Raw genomic sequence first — 13,687 nt, 5'->3', positions numbered from 1 at the left:
TATTATATAAATATAGGTTTTGTTGTATTTATATTATCACATAAATTTAAATTATCGTATGGCCATATAAACATAATTTAAGCATATAGGAATATAATCTAAACATAAATATTATATATAAATAATTGTTATATCCTCTGAACTGGTTTTTCTGTCTCCAGTCTCTCCTTACTGTTATCCACTAGCTACATACCACCTAGAGTTCCACGTTTCACTTTTTAAAGTACAATTCTGAGATTTTATTTCTCTTCTGATAAATTTGTAATTATTTCTTATTTTCAGAGACTAAAATTCCTTAGCGTGGAATAGAAGTCCATTCACAGTCTTCTCCTAACTCATTTTTCACGTCTCATTTTCTTCTTTCACTCAGCATGAACCCACACTCCAGTCACAAATAATTACTTGTCATTCTTGTATAGTTCTGTGTACTTAATGGATTTCACTTTAGGACTTCCTGTTACCTACCCCTTAAACCTCTGTCTGTGATTATCTTTTTAGACCTTACCTCAAATTTCACAACTTCTGGGGAGCCTTAGCTGAGTTAGTGCTTCCTTCCTATGTCTCACCACAATACTTCATTTATCTAACATTTTTTTTGCACATTACTGGAATGTTTATTATTATGCATTTTATATACCATATTTATTCTCATCACTGCTTTGACTCCTTTGATGTGAGCATTTTCTCCACCTTAGTGATGAAGAAGTAATGGTTCAGAAAACTTAAGCAACTTAACCAAGGGCAGTGTACTCAGGAAGTGAAAAGGATAGTGTCCAAAGCCAGGTGCATCTCATCTCATGGATCCTGTATTCTTCTCTCTCATTTCCATTCCTTCTTTCATTATTATTATCAATATTTGACTTTAGATTTTATTGCTTTTATATTTATATAAATATAAGTTTTATTGCTTTTATATTTATAATGTTTCCAAATGCTACATTATAATGCTACACAGTATATAATTACAGATTGTATGTCAAGGGGCCTAGTTGCCTTGTTTTTTGTGTAGCTACCAGCCCCCAGGCTTTGTCCCCAGGTATCTGTTGGACAAATTTATAGCATGAACAAATAAACACCAAAGTGTAGTAAAACAACTGATTGCCCATCAGCCCGTACCTAGGAATGTGGTAGAAAAGCAAGGGAGAAATATACAGAAAAGACCTGGAATTGATTAGAGTTGAGAGAGAACTTGGAGGGGGAACAATTGTAAGCTTTTTACTGTCCAATACCAAAGGAAATTGCCTTATGGATCTGTACATATGCCTTTCAGAATTTCCCACAGGCTAAAGAAGGCAATCTCCATGTATTATAGTGCATGTTTTATTTCATTTTCTTCCTGTTGTAAAAATGAGTCAGTTCTGCTTGGAGAAGGAAAGTGTTTACTTTTGCTTTTTGAATAATTTCCTGGGGAGAGCTGTTCTGTTTATGGGGGGAGGGGGATGGGAAACTTCAAAATTGGTTTTATTATGCAGAGCATTTTGAAAGCTGCTGTAAAGACATCATAAAATAACTTTCTTTACAGAGGTCTCATTCCTACCCCTCAGACTGTAATTATTAACATAACCCTCTAGGCACTCTTGTCATCTCCACCTGAATGTCCTATCTTGTTTTATCTGTGATCTTTCTCCTGCTTTATTAGTTTAAAGAGCCCTTGGCTACTCTCTAATGAGAAGAAACTGAATTTCTGTAGCCTAGGTCACCCTCTATTGCTTGAAGGGAGAAAGAAGAAAGTTCACTGGAAGGTAAAGAGGGGAAAAAAAAAACCTACAGGCAGACCTAATCTCCTTAACATCCTTTTGTAACTACTAAGAACAACTGGGCCTGATAACTGAATTTTTGTTTTTGCTTGACCAAAGTTAAAAAAAAAAGAAAAGAAAAGAAATTACATCACAAGCCTACAATATTTCCTCTTGGGGGAATTAGGCTTATCTTGCTGTTCTCTATCTCTCCTGTGATCTCTAAACGCTGACAAATCTGCTGAACAAAAAACACTGGTGTTTCCTTCTGGACCCCCAAGTCCTCTGTTACAGCAGTTGGCCCTGGGTGAGGTTTTTCAATCAGTGTCAGCTTCAAGCCAGCAGCTTGCATCCTACTGCAAAATTTATGGGGCATGCTGATGGGAACAACGTGGCTCCCTGGGAAGATGACTGGGAATTGGCAGAGGAGTTTTTGTAAGTCTGAGCACTGCAGCTGGGCCATCGATTGTTCCTTCATCTGGTTGGACTTCAAAGGTTACATGCCTTGTTATGTTTTGCACCCCTAACCAGAAGCTACTTTGGGAGCATGAGTTGCTTCTTAGAATACATTAAAGCACTTTCCACAACCTCATCTCCCATTTAGCTGAGACCATTCATCCAATCTTCAAGATTCTAGGGTGGTAGGGGAGAGAAAAAGGGAGTGATGTGTTTGGTTAGTCAGTTACCTAATCTATCTCAAACACAAGTGTTCAGGAGGGAAAACAAAACAAAAAAAGAATGGGTTTTATTAAATGGTGGTGAAATCATCTGGCATAGAGCCTGCTATATAGTATGCACCAAGTGGAGAGGAAATCAGGGGTAGAATCTGAAGCCAGACTGCCTGGATTTAAATCCTGGTTCTGTTCCTTATCAGCTACATGAACACAGGAAGTTACTTACCCTTTTAATGCCTCAGTTTTCTCATCTACAGCATGGGGACAATATTAGTGTCTCCTAAGGTTGGTCTAAGGAAAGTGTGGCAAAATACACACATATCCTTGTAAGTATATTTGGCTTATAGCACGTGCTTAATTAATGTTAGTTATTTTTTAAATAAGAGCAATAAATAACAATAAATAGAGAAAATGGATCTCAACCACTTTCAAGGTCTACTGTCTCTCATTCTTCAAATAATATCTGAGCTATGACTGAAAACATCCATACTTTTCCATAGCTATTGCATTTCTGAAAGTGACCTACGGAGGAGAAAGCACTGTCGGATATAAAATGTATACAGTATACAATATAGTATATGGTGTATATACTATATATTTATGTGTTTATACATAAATTATATATTTATGTGTTTATACATACATCTTTCTATTTTTATGTACTGTACATGCAAATCTGATTTATATATGTATAGGTGTATCACATTATATCATATTATATTATATATAATCTTATTTTTGAGCTCATTTCTGATATTACTGCTAAATTTCAAATCAGTATGTTTGTAAAGAGGAGAATGACTATTTTGAAATCTGAGTGTCTAGATTGTGACTATATTTGTATTTGCTGCCTGAGAACTGATGTGATGATATTATTTGATTTAGAGAGTATTTGTTTTATCAGCTTTTTGGGGTACTATTTCACTTGGGCCAAAATAGTCTCTTTGAGAAGCACATTTTTTTTTTTTTTTTTGGCCCTGCTGCGTGGCTTGTGGGATCTTAGTTCCTCGACCAGGGATTGAACCTGGGCCCTGGCAGTGAGAGCACAGAGTCCTAACCACTGGACCACCAGGGAATTCCCGAGGAGAAGCACATTTTGACCTGCTAATATAACATGAGGAGGCAAATACCATTGGATTCTAAATGTAAAATAGATGGGATGTTGTTGGAGGAGATTTACTTTGTATTTGTCCTGGCTTATACTGTCATTCAGTGTGAGCTTCATTTCATTTTCTGGTTGGTTTTCTTAAATGCAGTTCTTCCCCAAAAGAAGCTGATGAAAAGCCATGAGAACTATTGATCATCCTCAGTAATATATACAAGAAAGCAGACCAAAAGACTCTTAGATATGTCTAGATGCACTCACTTCCTATTAGGGACAGGCTTTGGCCAAATTATACATCAAAAGAGGCACCCAGGTGTGGTGGAAAGGACATAGAGTGGGGAATCTGATAGAGATGGGTTCGATTCTTAACTCCACCACTTGCTAGCGCATAACTCTGAAGGTTTAGGTTTCAGAGTTTCCTCATTTATGCTTAGAGACTTCCATATTATCCCTCTGAACCTCACTTTCTATACAGGGGTAATTATACCTCCTTATTGTTGAGTATTATATGAAGCATTGCTGGAGAATTCAGTCAACCAACTTGGCTGAGATTTTTTATAAAAATTTCATATTTTTGAGTGGTATGTATTCTTTCCCTAATATAGTATCAATTAGAATTGGCAAATCCTAACCCAAGTTTTGATGAAGTCAAAATAGTATATATTTTAGAGATAAGATTAAGTGGACCTGAGTTTTAGACTTTTTTTAAAATTTGAGTTTATTATTTTTTAGAGCAATTTTAGGTTCACAACAAAACTGAGGGGAAGGTACAGAGAATTCCCATGTAGCTCCTGCTCCCATGCAGGCAAAGCCTTCTGCATTATTAACAGCTCCTATGGAGTGGTATATTTGTTACAGTTGATGAACCCACATTGACACATCATAATCACCCGAAGTCCATATGTTACATTTCAGTCTTGATACTGTACATTCTATGGGTTTGAACAAATGTATAATAACATGCAACCATCATAATGGTATCATACAGAGTATTTTCACTGCCCTAAAAATCCTCTGTGCTCTGCCTATTCATACCCCACCCCTACCAACCTCTGGAAACCACTGATCTTTTTACTGTCTCCATAGTTTTGCCTTTTTTAGAAAGTAATAGTTGGAATCATATAGTATATAGCCTTTTTCAGATTGGCTTCTTTCACCTAGTAATATGCATTTAAGGCTCCTCCATATCTTTTCATGGCTTGACAGATCATTTCTTTTTAGCACTGAATACTATTCCATTATCTGGATATACAACAGCTCACTTATTTATTCACCTACTGCAGGACGTATTGGTTGCTTCCAAGTTTTGGCAACTATGAATAAAGCAGCTATAAACCCGTGTGTGGACTCTTTGGAGTGGACGTAAGTTTCTAACTCATCTGGATAAATACTAAGGGGTATAAGTGTTGGATTATAAACCTGTGTTTAGTTTAGTATGAAACCACCAAATTGTATTCCAAAGTGATTGTACCATTTTGCATTCCCACGATCAAAGAATGAGAGTTTTAACAGAAACTCTACATGCTCACTGGCATTTGCTGTCATCAATATTCTGTAGGCTTTATTTTCCAGTCTCATAATCCAGAGCAAATTAAGTCATATAATAGCATCTCAGCTTCTTCATTGGTAAAATAGGATGTACTGAACCTGAGGATTTACTAAGTTATCTAGATGGTGTTCAATGTGCATTAGTTGTTTTCATTTTCTTCTTAAAATATAAATAAATAGAAATTTGCTGGGTTTTTTTCTTGAGGCAAAGGAAATGGGACTCTAAGTCAATGGTCTTGTGGTGTCACAGCTTTGTGCTTTTGCATCTTTTTCTTCTGCCCTAGAATATTCTTATTCCCTTTCTTTTTACCTAGTAAACATTTATTTTTTTTTAAGGCCTATCAAAAATATCACAGGTCTGGAATATTACCCATATCCTCTAATATTAATATAGTAAAGAACTAACATCTTGGGGAATATGCTCTATCAGATGTCATTTCAGACACATACATGGATTGTTCTTTTTAATTCTCACAACACCCTGTATTTTGATTATCTCCATGAGATTGGAGGAGTAAAGTGATGAATTCAAGATCACATCATTCATAGGTAGAGAAGTGGAGGGTCTGGGATTCTAACTGATTTACTTGTATAACCCTAAACTTCCAAGTAAATTTCTTTTTTTTCTCCTATCTTCCTCTGCTCCCAGAGGACTCTGTACTCATCTTTCTTCTAATTACGCAAATTCAGTAGAATCTTTTTCACATACTCATTTTCCTATTAAGCTATGAATATCTCAAAGTCAAGGGCTTTAGTCTGTTGATCATTGCATCCCAGCTCGCAGCACTGTGTGGCAGATATTAGAAATATAGTCAGTGCTTGGGTTAACATATGTTTGAATATTGACATCCAGTTTCCAGATAATCAATTAGTCTTACAATGGAATTATTAGCAAAATGATGTTTAGAACAATGCAATCCTTCTTATGTCATTCAGAAGATTCTACAGACCAAAGAAAAACGTTAGGAGAAATACATCATTATGAATACCACTATCAACATCCAGTAAGAATAAACAGGTTTGTTTAAGGTAATACCTTTTCTGTAACTATCTGTAAATTTCCAAGTAATCTAGTGTTAGTCACATTTCTTGACAGCTGTCAGTATTTAAAATCTCAATCTGAACTACGCAGACTTATACACCTTATTCATGAGTCTCCACAGTGCAGTAGTTGTAGAGAGATCAATGAAAAGATGGTTTGTGGGATTTATATAAATAAGTTTTAAAAGATTCTACATGTTTTAGTATCCTATTACTACACAGAAAATTAATTCAATCTAAATTAATAAGGAGCCATACTTTTTCCATTAATGTTAGCAACTTAAAGCTTTCAAAATAACACCTCTTCGACCAAATACAGAAGAAGCAAAAATTACTGATCTTGTTTGATTGGTTATCTATTTTTGTAAGTCTCTGAAGTAGCAAACAATTACTCTTGTCAGTTTTTGTTATAGTCTTGGGAAGATCTAGGGCAACCACCCTTTTTCATTCTTTCTTTCTTCATCATGATTAAATGCAAACAACAAGGACACTTTACAAGCATATGCCAAAGACATCAATAGTTTTTTAATGAGGCCATAACCCTGAGTAGGTCATGGAATATTAAAAATAAATGAACATATTGCTGTCACTGGGGATTGAACTCTGTCGGATGAAGGGTATCGATGAGGAAGCACAATACCAGGACACAATACACTGCACTGCCTACATTTCAAAAGGCAGTTAATTATAGAAGCTATATGAATGACCCTTGCCCATGTCCTTGGTGCTCTCAAGTTATGTGTGTGTCAATGAGAGAACTGTGCACTGCCCTTCTCAATAGAGAGCCAATTGGCTGAGACACATGACCAGGCTTTATCTACACAGTCAATTGTGAGAATTAAAAGGTCATTCAATAGGAAAGATTTCCCTTTTAGTGACCCTGTCTAGCAAGGAGATTATCCTCTTGAATGAGCAAGGAAGAGAAAAATAATTTGTGAAGACCTAGGCCCAATCAATGAAAATTCTGAGGGGAAGAGGAGTTGAATGAGAAGATAGGGTGTTGCTATAATGACATTTAGGCTCTTCATCTATCTCTCTAAACTCATCCTCCACTACTCACTACCACACAATTAGTGCAGAAGCAAAATGGGACTCCCTTCTTGTCCTGTATACATCTGCTCTATCTAACCTACAAACATTGCACATGTTTTCACTTCACCTGGGGCATCCTTTTTGCCTATCCTCCTGGATAATGCCTATTCTAGTCTCGGATCATGTGGCATCACTTCTCCATAGGCCTCTAGACCCTTTTATGATTTTCTGGAAAAAATAGATATTAATACTTATAATACAGTTGTAGAGTAAAGGAGATAAATGACATATATTACTTTGCAGAGAAGGTGCTCATTAAAGAGTACTTTTGAGATTATTATTCATTCATCTTATTTTATGGCATTCCTGTTATTGTGTGGCCAGTTTACTCAGCCGCAAAGCTAGAAAGGTGACAAGACATTTTTCCAAAGTCCACTTGTAAAGGAGATGTGCAAACAAACAGTGATTACATCCTATGATAATTAGAGTTTTAAAATGTAAGTTCTACAGTACAGGGTCAACATATTAAACTATTCCTGGATAAGTCATTATTAAGGGAAATCTTGGTAAAATTAATGAATTCCAAATTTCAATGCAGCTGTTCTATATGGCCCATTGTGGGCACCTGTGGCACAAATGGTTATAACAGTCCACGAAATTTCCCTAGCAAGGATCTGTCTCTGAGAAGCACCTTCTCAGGCAGGGGTTTCATTTTCCAGATTCCCTATCAATCATCTAGGTAAAATCCTTTATCGAGCTTTTGCTGTGGTCTATGGACAGAAATGGTATGGATCACTTTCAAGTTAAGATGTTTAAGAAGTGGTTGTGTCCTCTTCTGGCTCTCTTCCCAAATCCTGAAGATGAATACAGAGATTTAAAGACCCTAGAGGATGGCTGAGGAAGAAGATGGCTAAATAACACATGGAATAAAACCACTTTCTGCCATATAGAACAGCTGCATTGAAATTTGGAATTCATTAATTTTACCAACTAAGATTTCCCTTAATAATGACTTATCCAGAAAGTTTAATATGTTGACACTGTACTGTAGAACTTACATTTTAAAACTCTAATTATCATAGGATGTAATCACTGTTTGTTTGCACATCTCCTTTACAAGTGGACTTTGGAAAAATGTCTTGTCACCTTGCTAGCTTTGTGGCTGAGTAAACTGGCCACACAATAACAGGAACACCATAAAATAAGATGAATGAATAATAATCTCAAAAGTACTCTTTAATGAGCACCTTCTCTGCAAAGTAATATATGTCATTTATCTCCTTTACTCTACAACTGTATTATAAGTATTAATATCTATTTTTTCCAGAAAATCATAAGCTTTTATTCATTCAATGAGTATATGTTGATTCCTGATTCTGTACCATAAATTTTGCAAGGAACTAGAGACAATACTGCGAAAATAGAGACTTTTTTGTTCTTTAAAGACTATAGCTAGTGTAGTGTATTTATTTCCAAATGTTTTATCTTCAATGTCACTGAGGATGCTTTTAAGAAACACAGATCCCTATTGGTCTGAAGGTGTAAAGTCACACTGTTAGACACACAACAGAGTAGAGCTGGATTGTTAACCAGGTTTTTCTACCCCCAAACCAGCACTCTTTCTGAATTAAAAGAATTATCAGATTGGTTTTTGTCCCATCAAGAGTATGGATAGTGAGATCAGTGGACTTGGCTTGCTGGCTGTCATAATTTGGTTAATTGTTAAGAGAAGATAGTATTACCTTTCAGTCCACTGAGATTTGACAAGAAATTGAATCACAATGGTGTTAGCTGTTTGGCTACTTTAGAAGAAGAACCAGGTGCTCTTTACCAATGATCTGGCCCTCTCTCCACAGTCACTGTTGGAGATAATTTACGGTCCTAGATAAAGAGGTTAAACAATTTCTCCAAGTACAGAGCAGGGATTTGAACCCTGAACTCTTCAGTTCTAGTTCACTGTACAATAAAATAAACCACATTTACTCCTTTTAAATGAAGGAAAAGCTATCTTTTCCCATTGCTTTGCACTGAGGATTTTTTATTCTTCAGAATATATTAAGCTTTTATGATAAAGAACAGTCTAAAAAACACAATCTCTTTACACTTAATTAAAAAAATCAACTTTCCCAGTTCAATATTAAGAACGCCAAACTGCCAGATGTCTTATGAATAGGGAGAAATTTCTGGCCAATGTGACAGGGTAAGTTAAAGGATAGTTGCTGTATTAGTTTGTTAGGGCTGCCATAACAGAATGCTACAGACTGGATGGCTTAAACAATAACATTTTATTTTCTCACATTTTTGGAAGCTAGCCGTGCATGATCAAAGTGTTGGCAGGTTTAGTTTCTTCTGAGGCCTGAGTTCTTCTTGGTTTGCAGATCACTGACTCTCTTTTCACTATGTCCTCAAATAGTCTTTTTTCTGTATGTGTGCATCTCTGGTGCCTTTTTGTGAGTCCAAATTTCCTCTTTTTATAATGGCACTGGTCATGTTGGGTTAAGACACACCCTAATGTTCTCATTTTAACTTAATCACCCTTTTAAACGTCCTACCTCCAAATACAGTCACATTCTGAGGTACTGGGAGTTAGGGTTCAACATATGAATTTGGGAGAGGGTCGCAATCATCGCATAACAGTTTCTAACTGAGTAGTATTGAATAACATCAATAAAGATGTCATAATAAAGGCCATATGCAACAAACCTACAGCTAACATCATACTCAATGGTGAAAAGCTAAAAGCATTTCCTCTAAGATCAGGAATAAGACAAGGATGTACACTCTCACCACTTTTATTCAATGTAGATTTGGAAGACCTATCTATGGCAATCAGAGAAGAGAAAGAAATAAAAGGAATCCAAATGGGAAAAGAAGTTAAACTGTCACTGTTTGCCGATGACATGATACTATACATAGAAGATCCTAAAGACACTACCAGAAAACTACTAGAGCTCATCAGTGAATTTGGTAAAGTTGCAGGTTACAAAATTAATACACAGAAATGTGTTGGTGCTTCTAAACACTAACAATGAAAGATCAGAAAGAGAAATTCAAGAAACAATTCCACTTACCATGGCATCAAAAAGAGTAAAATACCTGGGAATAAACCTACCTAAGGAGACAAAAGACCTGTACTCCAAAAACTATAAGATGCTGATGAAAGAAATCGACAATGACACAAACAGATGGAAAGATATACCATGTACTTGGATTAGAAGAATCAATATTGTCAAAATGACTATACTACTCAATGCAATCTATAGATCCCATGCAATCCCTATCAAATCACCAATGGCATTTTTCACAGAACTAGAACCAAAAAATCTTAAAATTTGTATGGAGACACAAAAGACCACAAATAGCCAAAGCAGTCTTGAGAAAGAAAAACGGAGTTGGAGAAATCAGGCTCCCTGACTTCAGACTATACTATAAAGCTATACTCATTGAAACAGTATGGTACTGGCACAAAAATAGAAATATAGATCAATGGAACAGGATAGAAAGCCCAGAAATAAACTCACGCACCTATGGTCAATAAATCTACGACAAAGGAGGCAAGAATATACACTGGAGGAGAGACGGTCTCTTCAATAAATGGTGCTGGGAAAACTGGACAGCTACATGTAAAAAAAGGAAATTAGAACATTCTTTAACTCTAAACAGAAAAATAAACTCAAAATGGATTAAAGACCTAAAAGTAAGACCAGTCACTATAAAAATTTTAGAGAAAAACATAGGCAGAACAATCTATGACATAAATTGCAGTAATATCTTTTTCAATCCATCTCCTAGAGTAATGGAAATAAAACCAAAAATAAACAAATGGAAGCTAATTAAACTCAAAAGCTTTTGCATAGCAAAGGAAACCATAAACAAAATGAAAAGACAACCCACAGAATGGGAGAAAATATTTGAAAATGATGTGACTGACAAGAAATTAGTCTCCAAAATTTACAAACAGCTCATGTGGCTTAATATCATCAAGACAACGACCCAATAAAAAATTGGGCAGAAGACCTAAATAGACATTTTTCCAAATAAGACATACAGATGGCCAAGAGGCACATGAAAAGATGTTCAACATTGCCAATTATTAGAGAAATGCAAATCAAAACTACAATGAGATATCACCTCACACAAGTGAGAATGGCTATCATAAAAAAATCTACAAACAATAAATGCTGGAGAGGGTGTGGAGAAAAGGGAACACTTCTACACTGTTGGTGAGAACATAAATTGGTGCAGCCACTATGGAGAAGAATATTGAGGTTCCTTAAGAAACTAAAAATAGGGCTACCATATGATTCTCCCTCCCACTCCTGGACATATACCTGGAGAAAAACATCTTCTGAAAGGATACCTGCACCCCAATGTTCATTGCAGTGCTGTTTCCAATAGCAAAGACATGGAAGAATGGATAAAAAGAAATGTGGTACATATATACAATGGAATATTACTCAGCCATTAAAAGGAGTGAAATAATGCCACCTGTGGCAACATGGATGGACCTAGAGATTGTCATAATGAGTGAAGTAAGTCAGACAGAGAAAGCGAAATATTGTATGATATTGCTTATATGTGGAAACTAAAAAAAAAAAAAAAAGATACAAATGTACTTATTTACAAAACAGAAAAAGACTCATAGACTTAGAGAACGAACTTAAGTTTACCAGGGGGAAAGGTGGGGGAGAGGGATAGTTTAGGAGTTTGGGATTGACATGTACACACTGTTACATTTAAAATTGATAACCGGGGAGAGCCTTCACGATGGCGGAAGAGTAAGATGTGGAGATCACCTTCCTCCCCACAAATACATCAGAAATACATCTACATGTGGAATAACTCCTACAGAACACCTACTGAACGCTGGCAGAAGACCTCAGACCTCCCAAAAGGCAAGAAACTCCCCCATATACCTGGGTAGGGCAAAAGAAAAAAGAAAAAACAGAGACAAAAGAATAGGGATGGGACCTGCACCAGTGGGAGGGAGCTGTGGAGGAAGAAAGTTTTCCACACACTAGGAAACCCCTTCACGGGAGGAGACTGCAGGTGGCGGAGGGAGGAAGCTTCGGAGCCACGGAGGAGAGCACAGCAACAGGGGTGCAGAGGGCAAAGTGGAGAGATTCCCGCACAGAGGATCGGTGCCGACCAGCACTCACCAGCCCGAGAGGCTTGTCTGCTCACCCGCCAGGGCGGGCGGGGGCTGGGAGCTGAGACTCGGGCTTTGGAGGTTGGATCGCAGGGAGAGGACTGGGGTTGGCTGAGTGAACACAGCCTGAAGGGGGCTAGTGCGCCACGGCTAGCCAGGAGGGAGTCCGGGAAAAAGTCTGGAACTGTCAAAGAGGCAAGAGACTTTTTCTTGCCTCTTTTTTTCCTGGTGCTCAAGGAGAGGGGATTAAGAGCGCTGCTTAAAGGAGTTCCAGAGATGGGCGCAAGCCGCAGCTATCATCGTGGACCCCAGAGATGGGCATGAGACGCTAAGGCTGCTGCTGCAGCCACCAAGAAGCTTGTGTGCAAGCACAGATCACTCTCCACACCTCCCCTCCCGGGAGCCTGTGCATCCCGCCACTGCCAGGGTCCCGTGATCCACGGACAACTTCCCCAGGAGGATGCACAGCGCACCTCACGCTGGTGCAACCTCATGCTGGCCTCTGCCGCCACAGGCTCGCCCCGCATCCGTACAACTCCCTCCCACTGGCCTGAGTGAGCCAGAGCCCCCGAATCAGCTGCTCCTTTAACCCCGTCCTGTCTGAGCGAAGAACAGATGCCCTCAGGTGACCTACACAAAGAGGCAGGGCCAAATCCAAAGCTGAATCCCAGGAGCTCTGTGAACAAAGAAGAGAAAGGGAAATCGCTCCCAGCAGCCTCAGGAGCAGCGGATTAAATCTCCACAATCAACTTGATGTACCCTGCATCTGTGGAATACCTGAATAGACAAAGAATCCCAAATTGAGGAGGTGGACTTTGGGAGCAACGATATATATATATTTTCCCCTTTTTCTCTTTTTGTGAGTGTGTATGTGTATGCTTCTGTGTGTGATTTTGTCTGTATAGCTTTGCTTTTACCATTTGTCCTAAGGTTCCTTCTGTCCGTTAGTATCACCGCTTGTTATCATTTGTGGATTTGTTTTTTTGGTTTGTTTGTTCTCTTCTTTCTTTCTTTTTTTTTTAAATTGCTTAAAAACTTTTTTTAATAATTATTTTTTATTTTTTATTTTAATGACTTTAATGACTTTTTTATCTGATTTTATTTTATCTTTTTCTTTCTTTCTTTTTTTCTCCCTTTTATTCTGAGCCGTGTGGATGACAGGCTCTTGGTGCTCCAGCCAGGCATCAGGGCTGTGTCTCTGAGGTGGGAGAGCCAAGTTCAGGACATTGGTCCACCAGAGACCTCCCAGCTCCAAGTAATATCAAATGGGGAAAATCTCCCAGAGATCTCCATCTCAATGCTAAGACCCAGTTCCAGCTACAGTGCTGGACACCCTATGCCAAACAAATGGCAAGAGAGGAACACAACCCCACCCATTAGCAGAGGGGCTGCCTAAAATCAT

The 13,687-nt window shown here is 37.7% G+C and overlaps 2 long non-coding RNA genes across 2 annotated transcripts in view; both read left to right on the top strand.

Moving 5' to 3' along the window:
- The window catches only part of LOC309661221, a 122,816-nt gene extending 112,893 nt beyond the window's left edge, over positions 1 to 9,923 (top strand). Inside the window, exon 3 of the long non-coding RNA XR_014263903.1 lies at positions 4,799 to 9,923. This is a non-coding gene — a long non-coding RNA (uncharacterized lncRNA). The remainder of the gene's footprint in view (positions 1 to 4,798) is intronic.
- Positions 1 to 13,687, top strand: part of LOC309661227 — a 993,791-nt gene that overhangs the window by 966,168 nt on the left and 13,936 nt on the right. The window lies entirely within an intron of this gene.

The sequence above is a fragment of the Balaenoptera physalus genome (genome assembly GCF_965194825.1).
Source record: "Balaenoptera physalus genome assembly, chromosome: 5".
Lineage (NCBI taxonomy): Eukaryota > Metazoa > Chordata > Mammalia > Artiodactyla > Balaenopteridae > Balaenoptera > Balaenoptera physalus.
This window is presented reverse-complemented; position numbering and strand designations above follow the sequence as displayed.